Source organism: Osmerus mordax, chromosome 22, assembly GCF_038355195.1.
Source record: "Osmerus mordax isolate fOsmMor3 chromosome 22, fOsmMor3.pri, whole genome shotgun sequence".
Lineage (NCBI taxonomy): Eukaryota > Metazoa > Chordata > Actinopteri > Osmeriformes > Osmeridae > Osmerus > Osmerus mordax.
The window spans coordinates 2,794,913-2,807,084 of record NC_090071.1 but is presented as its reverse complement, the minus strand read 5'-3'; positions in this window follow the sequence as shown (position 1 = coordinate 2,807,084).

The following is a 12,172-nucleotide window of genomic DNA, read 5'->3' as shown; positions in this document are numbered from 1 at the left end:
ATCTTCATCTTGATAAAGTAATGAACATACGCACGAGGTATAACACACAAATCTGGTGACAACTCCTTCTCAGGAACGAAAGTGATCGATTAAATATCGCTGGTCAGGTTGTAATTGACATGTATGTAGACTGAGTGTGATGCGTGTGTGATGCGTGTGTGATGCGTGTGTCCCTGAAGACGGGGGTGGCCCTGGCTAGCCAGGCGTGGAGGCTGGCGGGGACGCAGGACGGTAGTTTATTATGTTTGGGAGCCGTAAACAGCGTGCCCTTGGCTTCCTGTGCAGACGGACCGAGGAGAGGGTTAGTGCTGCCATAAAACATCCACATCCCCCATCCCTGTCAGGAGCCCTTCTCCTGTGCTCCTACACACACACACACACACACACACACGCACACTCACACATAGTGTCATGTCACATACATACAGGCACACGCAGCATCATGTCTCATGTTGGGGCGTCAGGTGGCTGAGCGGTGAGGGAAGCGGGGCTAGTAATCTGAAGATTGCCAGTTCGATTCCCGGCCGTGCAAAATGACGTTGTGTCCTTGGGCAAGGCACTTCACCCTACTTGCCTCGGGGAGAATGTCCCTGTACTTACTGTAAGTCGCTCTGGATAAGAGCGTCTGCTAAATGACTAAGTGTAAATGTCTCACGCACGCGTACGCTTTCCCTGTTTTTTTCTATCAGCCTGTCAGGAGCCCTTCTCCTGTGCTTCTACACACACACACACACACACACACACACTCACACACACGCACACTCACACACAGTGTGACGAGACAAGTCCAATTTGATTCCCCGTCAAATCTCCTCATACATGTTAGCCAGTGTGGGTTATTACAGCTTTGCAATCTCCATCAGTTTATTCATCCATCCCTCATCCTATCCATTCATCTATCTATCCATCCATCCATCATTATATTTTTCTATCTACCCATCCAAGCATTAGTCCATTCTTCATTCTACTCATCCATCAATCCCTCATTCATTCCAACCAACCCTCCAACCATCCTTTCATCCCACGCACCATCTCTTCACCCCATCCACCCAATCCTCCATCCGTCTGCTTTGTTGTGGGATGCGCTGAGCAGTCTTATCCGATCACACGTCCGCGTCCCTGGTTGACAGCGTCCCTGGGCCAGCTGCCCGTCAGTGGCTGTGTTTGTAGCTGCTTCAGAAGCGCCTGCCCGGAGCTTTGTAGAGATCTCCCAGCGTTTGAAGCTCTCTTATCTGGCTGCGGGGCCTCGAGGGCCGGGGCCGGCCGAGGGGAACGGGGGAACGGGGGAACTTGGCGGAGCGCTAGTGAGCTCACCAGGGGGGCGACGCGCGGTCCAGATCCAGCTCCACACTCAGCCCACAGGTTCTAACCTGGTGCCAACACATACCCTGGCAACCCTCACACATAGCAGGGGAGATTACACCCGAGAAAAGTTGCTAGGAAAAAATAAACCCGGTGTTAATTTGGGAACAATTGACCAGTTTTCTGTTAAATTGTTTATGTGTGTGGTATTGATCCAAGCGAAAGAATATTGTACTTAAACTTACAAAGAACATACTTACATACTGCATATTAAATTTGTCGATAAGAATGGGAACGTACAAAAATATGATATGTTTTGTAAGTACTCTTCAAATTGCAGAAAAACCTTGTACTAAGCCCTCATTCAGGTTACATTTAAGTATACTCTTCATCCACTTAAAGTACAGTAATGTTTGGGTGTACTGTGGGCTCAGTGGAAGAACATTAGACAGCAGAAGGAAGTTCAAATCAACCTTGTTTATCACTTTGGATAAAGGAGCCTGCTAAAATGTTATGACGTTATTCTAAAGATGGCGCTCGGGGCTGTCGAGTGGTTTAGCACCAGCGCTCTCTGTGTACAAAGTGCAGAGAGCTCCACTCTAAATTAGACTTTGGAAGGTCAAGATGACTCTGCTCTCTCAATCACTGTAGTTATCTGTACGTGTGCGTGTGTGTGTGTGTTGTGTGCAGGACCACTTCTCCCTGTTTTAGCCACAAATAAAGCAGTCAACTTAGGAAGCATAGAGCATCACAGAGTGTTGCCATCATGCCCCGCATCTCCAGAAACACAATCACAGACTCACACACACACACACACACACGGACACACATGCACAGTCTCACACACACACACGCACACTTACACACACACACATACGTACACACACATTCCCTCGTGCACACGAACACCCGCGCAAAAAAAAAACCCACACACTAACACACATTAAAACACACACACACACAGAGCCCATGTGAAACAGCAGATGACTATCAGCGTGATATCCCAGCGCCCCTCTCTCTCTCCACTGTGATCCCCGCTGCCCTGTCAGCCTGGCTGGCGAGCGGTGGGACTTGGCAGGATATTGCTTTTCTGATATCTGGCAAGCACACTCTGACCTCGAGCAGCTACGCTCACTCACAGACTGTCAAGCAGCGATGACGATCAAGCGCACTCACTCAAACACGCACGCATCCCAACATACACACAAACAGAAAACACGCACGCTCCCAAACACACCACACACATACGGACACACACACAAACAGAAACACACACACACCCGAAAACACTCACGCACTCAAACACGCATGCTCAACGCACATGAAGTATGTACTGTGCGAACATGATCAGGAGATAACACGACAACATACTCTCAAGGACAGCAGGAGGACTTGAAGTGGTTCTCAATCTGCAGACTCGCGTTCCCTGAAGAAAATTACATGAACGCAAAGTGGTAAGTGGTGTTTTTTATATATATCCAAGTATGTGTATTACTGTAAAACGTGTTAAAGTCATGTTAAAAAAGTATTTTTTTACGTGTTTTTTTTATAGAAATGGCCAAACTCAAAACACGCTTATATGTATATACAGACACACACACACAGATGCACACATACACACATACACATGCACACACACAGACGCACAAACATGGGGAGTCAGGTGGCTGAGTGGTTATGGAATTGGGCCAGTAATCAGAAGGTTAACGGTTCGATTCCCACCTGTGCAAAATTACGTTGTGTCCTTGGGCAAGGCACTTCACCCTACTTGCCTCAGGGAGAATGTCCCTGTACTTACTGTAAGTCGCTCTGGATAAGAGCGTCTGCTAAATGACTAAATGTAAAATGTAAATGTAAACATGCACACACATACATAAACACAGATGCACACACACATACTTAGACATGCACATACAGCAGTACAAGGACAGCAGCGTATTGTGTATTTACATTTACATTTACATTTATTCATTTAGCAGACGCTTTTATCCAAAGCGACTTCCAAGAGAGAGCTTTACAAAGTGCATAGGTCACTGATCATAACAACAAGATAGCCAAAAAACATCGCGAGTAGCCAAAACATGAAGCACACATTGTGAACAACCAAAGTAAGTGCCAAAGGGAAGAACCATAAGAGCATGTAGTTAAACAAGTCACAACCAAACAACATGAACAGCTATAAGTGCAAGTGTACCTGTGGGAAAAAGCAAGCAACAGTAATAAAACAATATATCACAGCGAGAACCAAAAATTTTTATCAGTTACCACTAACCACAAGAGCAACAAGTCTCTAAGCAAGAGTCATTGTGATCCTTGAGGAAACTAACATCGGGTCAAGCGAACCGTTCCTAAGTACCGTTGTACTCCCGGAACAAGTGCGTCTTGAGCCTTTTCTTGAAGGTGGAGAGACAGTCAGTGTCTCTGATGGAGGTGGGGAGTTGATTCCACCACTGGGGGGCCAGACAGGAGAAGAGCTTGTGTTGGGACCGGGCGGTCTTGAGCGGTGGGACCACCAGGTGGTTGTCTGAAGAAGACCGTAGGTGGCGGGTGGGGGTGTAAGGCTGCAGGAGAGACTTGATGTAGACGGGTGCAGTCCCGTTCACTGCTCGGAAGGTCAATACCAGGGTCTTGAATCTGATACGGGCCATGATAGGTAGCCAGTGGAGAGAGATGAGGAGCGGGGGTAACATGGGAGCGTCTGGGTAGATTGTAGACCAGGCGGGCCGCCGCGTTCTGAATCCTCTGAAGAGGGCGGGTTGCACATGCTGGGAGACCAGCGAGCAGAGAGTTGCAATAGTCCAACTTGGAGAGGACGAGTGCTTGGACTAGCAGCTGGGTGGAGTGCTCAGACAGGTATCTCCTGATCTTCCGGATGTTGTAGAGGGTGAATCTACACGACCGGGAGACCGCAGCAATGTGGGCCGTGAGGGAGAGCTCGTCGTCCATGGTAACCCATGGTATTTACCGGCTGTTGTCCAGCTCATGTCCAGCTAGTGTGGTTACATAAACGCCTCAAAAACACCAGGGACTGTTCAGACCATAACGTAGAACAAAAACACTCTCAACTCTGTCGTTGGTTTCCCTGTGCATAGCTGGCCTCACTGTTGACAGAGAAGAGACACAGGCATCCGACCAGGCTCATCAAGGTCCCTCGACATGCTACACTCTTAATTGTTTGCAGGCTAAATATAATTGCATTACTTCCAAGAACTTCGTAATTACAGGAGCACATTTTCCCTCAGGTGAAACTCATATTCCCTGTCCACACAAAACCAGTTTATAATTGGTTGCAGGCTGTGGACCAAAGGCCCATTAAGACTTTGGTAACTCACCCAGACTGAGTTCATCTGTCACTGTGTTTAGTTTATAATTCTGTGTATAATTCCCTCCTGCACCACAGTCTAGATTTAATCCACTTCTACAGGGCCTTACAGTGAGAGGGTAGATCTTACCCAGAAGTCCCCAAGACAGCTGATGCGGATCCGAAAGCCTTGTGGCACATCATTGGCAGGTGATGACAGAAGATCAAGCGGAAGTAGAGAGGGGTGCCTGAGAGAGAGATGACAAACGCTAAGAAGACTAAGAGTGTGACAGGTCCCCACCCTTCTCTCTCCTTCTCTCTCCTTCTCTCTGTCTCTGTCTTTCTCTCTCTGCCTCTCTATCTCTCTCTCTCTCTCTCTCTCTCTCTCTCTCTCTCTCTCTCTCTCTCTCTCTCTCTCTCTCTCTGGGGTGTCTCGCTTCTTGTTGTCTCCAGTTTTCAAGCACTGTCATCTTACTATTAACTCAACAAAAAGGGGGCTTATCTCAGTGTGTGTGGGACTGCAAATCACATTTAACTCCAGTACAATTCACATGTACGTATCCACACCCTTGATACCACACACACACTCACACACGTCAACCCTTTCATCCAGTGTTTCCAATGCCAAGCCACACACACACACACAACTAAATACACTCACACACACACACTACTGAAAGTCCACATATTGTGATTATGTCTGAAAGGTTGCAGTATCTTCTAGCCTGGGAGGCAGAGAGAGAGAGAGGAGAGAGAGAGAGGAGAGATTACTGGCATCCTTGTAGGATCATTCTTACACTAGGACTGACATATTATGGCAGTCCTAGTGTAAGAGGACAGTGAAATTATAAATTATTTTCATAGAAACGGAATCTTTCGAATGGGATGAACTATCTTTGTAAATTAGGGCTCAGAATGACAAAGGTTCACGTCTTCTGTGTGATTGTCAAACCCCCTGTAGCACTCATGTGAAGCAGAAACCATGTGTCTTAGGAGGCAGGCCCACACAGAGACTCTCTCAACACAGATCACCTCACTCCCAAAGCAGCAGGTTGATATCTGAAGGAAAACCATAAGCCTGGTAAAAACCAGGAGAAGTTTGTCTTCAAAGCAGTGTGTGTGTGTCTATGTTTGTTTGTGAGTGTGTGCATGCGTGATGCATGTGTGCGTGTGTTTGTGTGTTTGTTTTGTGTGTGCGTACGTGTGTGTGTGTGTATTTGTGTGTAAAGGAGCACCTCCTCCCTCTCCGATCCAGGGAGTTTCATCCAGCTCTGGTTAGCGCTCCACAAAGAGTTTGGCGAGGTATGCGTTTCTCCGGCACGCTGCCTCACACCGCTGCTGCTCTTGTCATGTCCGCGCTCTCAGCAGCTACGCCCAAAGTACCGCACTTGAATTCTAATTTGGACAAATGAACTGGAATTAGCTTCAAAAACAGCCCAAGGAGCCCAAGTGGAAATTCAAATCAGCACGAGTGAGACCGCTCCACGCAGATGAAGATGTGAAGGCCTGGATGAAGGTGGGAGGGCCTTTCACTGCTTGCAGTTGCATTCTGGGATTTCTGCTCAGAAAGGAGGTACGTTGTCCACGTGCATGTTCGGGTGCAGACCTTTTCCAGACAATGTAACACCTTGAGCAGACACACACACGCCAGCGCGTGAGGTTCAATCCACTGTCACCCACAGGCTTCAACCATGCATCGATCTTGTTATTGATCACCCAACAGGAATGATAATGTTTGGTCTTTTTAACTTTCATTGGACATCGGGCAGCATGGCGAGCCAGTCCTGATTGGCTGACGTGTTGGCTGAGTCCTGACACCCCAATGACAAGCTGATTGGTTGTTCTGTCAGACTTGCAGAGGCAGATACTGGTGACGATGGCTAGCTGAAGCTGGCTGCCGTACAGACACGCCTCATTCACAAAACGTCCACCAAGAGAGCGCCCAAGCACGGTGTCTACATTTCAGGGTCATTTAACAGACGTGAAAATAACATGTTTGCAGGCTATTTCATTCTGTGGCATTTCACAAGCATGTAATTATTGTGCATGTATAGTAATGCATTATGCTTCAGTGAATACGCTGGCAAGGAATGCAACCGAGCGCTCTCAAACAATGTAGTCGTCATCACACACCTCTCTCACCTCCCACACACCTCTCCTCTTCCACACACACACACACACACACCTTTCTAGAAGTTTACTCATATCCCTGAGGACCTCAAGGTCGTGGGCAGTAAGATAAACGTCCTCTCTCTCCCCTCTCCTCCCTCTCTCCCCTTTTCTCCCCTCTCCTCCCCTCTCCTCCGTCTCCTCCCGTCTCCTCCCGTCTCCTCCCCTGCTACTTCCCAAAGGAATGGGGGTGGGGGTGAGAGGGGGTCATGAAACTCAAAACGCATGGTCGCCTCACCAGTGTCGCCTGACCAACTGACGATCCCGCCCGCATATAAAGAACCTTTCCTGCAGCCGACATGAGCTGAATATAACCACCCTGGTCACTGTGACTGGAGAGAGAGAGAGAGAGAGAGAGGGGGGGGGGGGGGTGACAGGAGACATAGAGAGTCAAAGAGAGAAAGACAGAATGGAAGACTGTCATTTTATGTCTAAAACAGACCCCCCTGCCTTCCCCCTTCCCCAACCCAGACGTGCTCTTCTCCGTCAGACAGGGACTGCTGCTGGTAAAAGCCAGCATGCGGTGCACCATGTCAAAGACTGGAAAACCGTTCTCTCCAACAGTACTGAGAGCAAGTTCCATTGAGCGTGCCCACCAAGGTCATGACTGGATGATGTGTTGACGTAACACCACCAAGTTAACACAGGGGCTTTCATATTCTGTTCGATATATACTCGTACTTGTGTTCCCATCCACGTGCTTCAAGGCTCTGAAACAGTTTAATAGTTCACGCTGCCACAATTTATACCATCTAGATTCGCCCTGGTGCCTGGCAGAATCTTCTCTGTTTCATTAATTCTGACGTTGTCTGATTAAAGCTTTAATCTTTTGTGATTGATGACAATATTCCCAGTGATTAAAATAGCACCCTGACAGACATGGTTATGTTTTCGGGAGAGGAAGGGATTGTGGTTATGATGGCCATAATGGGTTATTTTCAAAGCCCGGTGATTTACAGGTTGGCAAATAATTTAATATGCTGGGCCAGTAACGCCGTTGTAATAAGCCATCTAAAACAATTTATTGATGTTCTCCCTTCTCCCACAATAATTCATGAGCGTCATGCATGTTTATGGGCAATCAATCAAGCTCAAACACCATTGGTCTGGATAATGAGGAACTCAGTGAATGTGAGACCTTCCATGTCAGAGGAGAAACAGAGCTCACACTGCCCCCTACAGGTGGATATGACACTGCATGGGTACGTGGGTGTGTGTTTGTGTGTGTTTGTGTGTGTGTGTGTGTGTGTGTGTGTGTGTGCTTGTATGTGTGTGTGGACTTAGGTCTGTGTGTGTGTCCTTGTGCGTGTGTATGTGTGCCTGCGTGAGTGTGTGCGTGTGTGTGTGTGCCTGTGTGTGTGTGTGTGTGCCTGTGTGTGTGTGCCTGTGTGTGTGCCTGTCAAATATCTCTTGAACCACATCCAGTCTGCTTCCCCTTTCTCCTCCCTTAGTGTTCAACAAGCTTAGCAACCCACCTAGCCACGTTAGCACCAAGGCTAATCCCACAGTATCACAGTCTCTTATTTCATTAGCGTCTGATGGCTATCTGGGCTCTGAGCTAGGTGTCCAGGCTGCAGAGGTGGTTGTAGTGTTAGCTGCTGTCAGACAGACAGAGACAGGTTCTCTGGACGCTGCTCCCCAGAGAGGGGGCAGAGTCTGGGGATGATTAGCCCCCAGGTCCCTTTGCCACGGTGCACGATGGCGATGCTATCGCTGTGTCATTAGAGGAACCATGCTGCCCTTTACAGAGAGCAGAGCCACAGAGAGACTTACAGAGGACACACACAAACGCTTCCCTCCCCTCCTCTCCCCTTCCCTCCTCTCCTCTCCCTCCCCTCCTCTCCTCTCCTCTCCTCTCCCCTCCCCCTCCCCTCCCCTCCCCTCCCCTCCCCTCCCCTCCCCTCCCCTCCCCTCCCCTCCCCTCCCCTCCCCTCCCCTCCCCTCCCCTCCCCTCCCCTACCCTACCCTACCCTACCCTTCCTCTCCTCTTCCCTCTCCTTCTCTCCTTGTCCATCCTCCTCTCTCTCTTTCTCTCCTCCTCCTCTTCCTCTTCTCATCCCTGCTCCTTTCCTCCTCTCTTCCCTCTTCCTCCTCTCCTCTTCCACCACTTCTTCCTCCTTTTCTTCCTCTTTCTCCTCATCCCTCCCTCATCCTCCTCTCCCTGCTCCTCCTTCCCCTCTCAAACGAGATAGTTGAAGATGACTCATTCTTCATGATTAGAAACCTTTCAGTTTGGTTCTTCCTTCTCTGTTTGCGAGATGTAATACTGACTCCAGTCCTGCTCTGCAGACCGCTGCTGGCATCCATTAGCTTTCATTAGCTGGATCCTTCCAGAATGAGCCACACTGGAAACAGGTTTTAACTACTGAAGACACTAACACAGGGAGCCCAGTCAACCACTGTTTCTCTTGACTGCGGAAGGCTGCCATGATCGGACTGGAACCGCATTCAGCATCTGTCTGAAGTCAAAGAAACTGTTTCTCCTCATCCCTGTCGTTCCATCCCTCCTTCTTTTCTTCTATCTTTCTCTCTCTCTCTGTCTCTTCTTCTATCCTCTCTCTCTCTCTCTCTCTGTCTCTTCTTCTATCCTCCTCTCTCTCTCTCTCTCTCTCTCTCTTTCTCTCTTTCTCTTCTTCTAGCCTTCTCTCGCAGTCTCTCCTATTATCCTTTTCCTCTCTCCTTCAATAATCCTTCCATCCTCCATGCATCCTTCCCTTGCACTGCCAGTGACCTAGAGAAATACATCAGTCAGGGCCAGCTTTGAAAATGGAAAAACATTTCAGACACCCACTCTCACACACACACACCATAACCCATCCTATCCATTATGATGTGAGCCCCCCAGTAGGGTTCTCATGCTGGTTCAGAGTGGACCAGGTGGAGGTGGACACAGTAGGGGGACAGGAAGAGAGAGGGAGGGGGAGGGGGACAGGGAGAGAGAGGGAGGGACAGGGAGAGAGAGGGAGGGGGACAGGGAGAGAGAAGGGGACAGGGAGAGAGAGGGAGGGGGACAGGGAGAGAGAGGGAGAGAGAAGGGGACAGGGAGAGAGAGGGAGAGAGAAGGGGACAGGGAGAGAGAAGGGGACAGGGAGAGAGAGGGAGGGAGACAGGAGAGAGAAGGGGACAGGGAGAGAGAGGGAGGGACAGGGAGAGAGAGGGAGGGGGGCAGGGAGAGAGAGGGAGGGGGACAGGGAGAGAGAGGGAGGGAGACAGGGAGAGAGAGGGAGGGGGACAGGGAGAGAGAGGGAGGGGGACAGGGAGAGAGAGGGAGGGGGGCAGGGAGAGAGAGGGAGGGAGACAGGGAGAGAGAGGGAGGGGGACAGGGAGAGAGAGGGAGGGAGACAGGGAGAGAGAGGGAGGGGGACAGGGAGAGAGAGGGATATCAAAGTGGAGAAAAGGAAAAAGAGAACCTTTCATAATTCAATAGAAAATAGCAGAAAGAGGAGTAGACAGCAGAATAAATGAGCCCCTTTTAGAATAGGACAGTCAGTCCACACACACACACACGTTCCTTCTGTCTCTCTCTCTCACACACACACACACACATATACACAAAAGCATGTCCATTTCCCATCTCTAAAGGACGGGGCTTGTTTGATGTGTTGTGTGTTAATATAGAAAACAGTGGGGGGTGACAGAAAGCTCAAAGAGAATTTTCTTCACACACAGCTCCATTAGTCATGGTGTGTGTGAGAGACAGAGAGAGAGAGAGAGAGAGAGAGAGAGAGAGAGAGAGAGAGAGAGAGAGAGAGAGAGAGAGTGTTTTTAATCTGGTTTTGCATACGATCTTTGGGTGTTTGTGTGTGTACTGTTTGTGGGTGATAGAAAGACACATTTTGTTTGTGTATGCATGCGTGTGCGTACAAATGCACGTGCATGCACAAAATAATCTGTGTGTGTGCACGCCCAGTGCGGCATTGTGTTCAAATAGACACACGGACAATCAGGAAACACCGTGAGTCCACAGCAGCAGCATCTCCCAGCAGGCTGTCTGCCTTGTTAGCTGAAGCAGCAGTGATGAGCTCTCTCCCTGACCCATGACAGTCCACACAAAGCCCAGGACGCCATCCATTTCCAATAGCCCTCCGCCTCACAGCATGCCTCAGTAAGCATGTTCTTTTCAGATGAGGCAGAGATGGAAGTTTAAGAGTAGCAAATAATAGGCTGAACTCCGATTATGGGTCTGATTTGGTCCTGAATTATAGTCCATTTTTTCCCCTAGCCAGGGATCGATGGTGCAGAGGCAGTGGCTTAGGGCTCAGATAGGTAAACAGTGAACTAATACAATATTACACAATGTGCATTTTGAGAAGTGTCACCTCTCCTCTTAACAACCTATCGATTCTGTCGTGCCAATTTAGTGTTGCCTCTCTTCCCCCTGGCTCCCCTTCTCCAGCAGATCTGCGACGCTGCCCTCACACACACACACACACACACACACACACACACACACACACACACACACACACACACACACACACACACACACAGTGGGTTAAAAGGTGGGGGAGGGGGTTTCACAGTCGACTACATGACTAATAGGCTGTCCACATAGATAAATGACTTTTTAAGTAACAGAAAATTGCTCTGTATTCAATTCACTGAACGAGTAGCTTCCTCTCTTCTCTCTCCATCTGTCTTTCTTTCTTTCTTGTCCCTGGTGCGCTCTTCCCTTTTTCTCTCTTTATACTGTCCCTTCTGCTCTCACTCCCTTTCTCTCTCACCCTCCTTTTCTCCCCTCCCTCCCTCCCTCTCTCCCTCCCTCTCTCTCTCTCTCTCTCTCTCTCTCTCTCTCTCTCTCTCCTTTCCTCTCCTCTCCACTCCACTCCCCTCCCCTCCCCTCCCCTCCCCTCCCTCCCTCCCTCCCTCCCTCCCTCCCTCCCTCCCTCCCTCCCTCCCTCCCTCCCTCCTTCCTTCCTTCCTTCCTTCCTTCCTTCCTTCCTTCCCTCCCTCCCTCCCTCCCTCCCTCCCTCCCTCCCTCCCTCCCTCCCTCCCTCTCTCTCTGACATTCTCTCTTCTCTGTCTCTTTTCTCTTCTTTAGCTGTTCTTCCGCCCCTCCTCATCTTCCTCTTTCCTTCCTCTTTTATCTTGTCCCACCCCCAAGTCATGACCCCCCCCCCTCTCCCCCCTCTCCTAGACAACAAGCAGTCATGGTTTGAGGCTTTTCCATCACTGTCGGCATGACGACAGAAATGAGGACATGATAGAGAGATGTGTAGGCCTTCAGAGCTGGGGTGGATGACATCACGAGAGGGGAGGGCCCGGGAGACAGCCCTCCGAGGTGTCAGAGGGTTTTGAAACAAGCTGAAACAGTTCCTCCACATGACTTTAGTCTCAGAATACACATCCTTATTGACACTTAGGGTTAGCTTCCCTCACGCTGGCTGTTTCCTCGGAGAA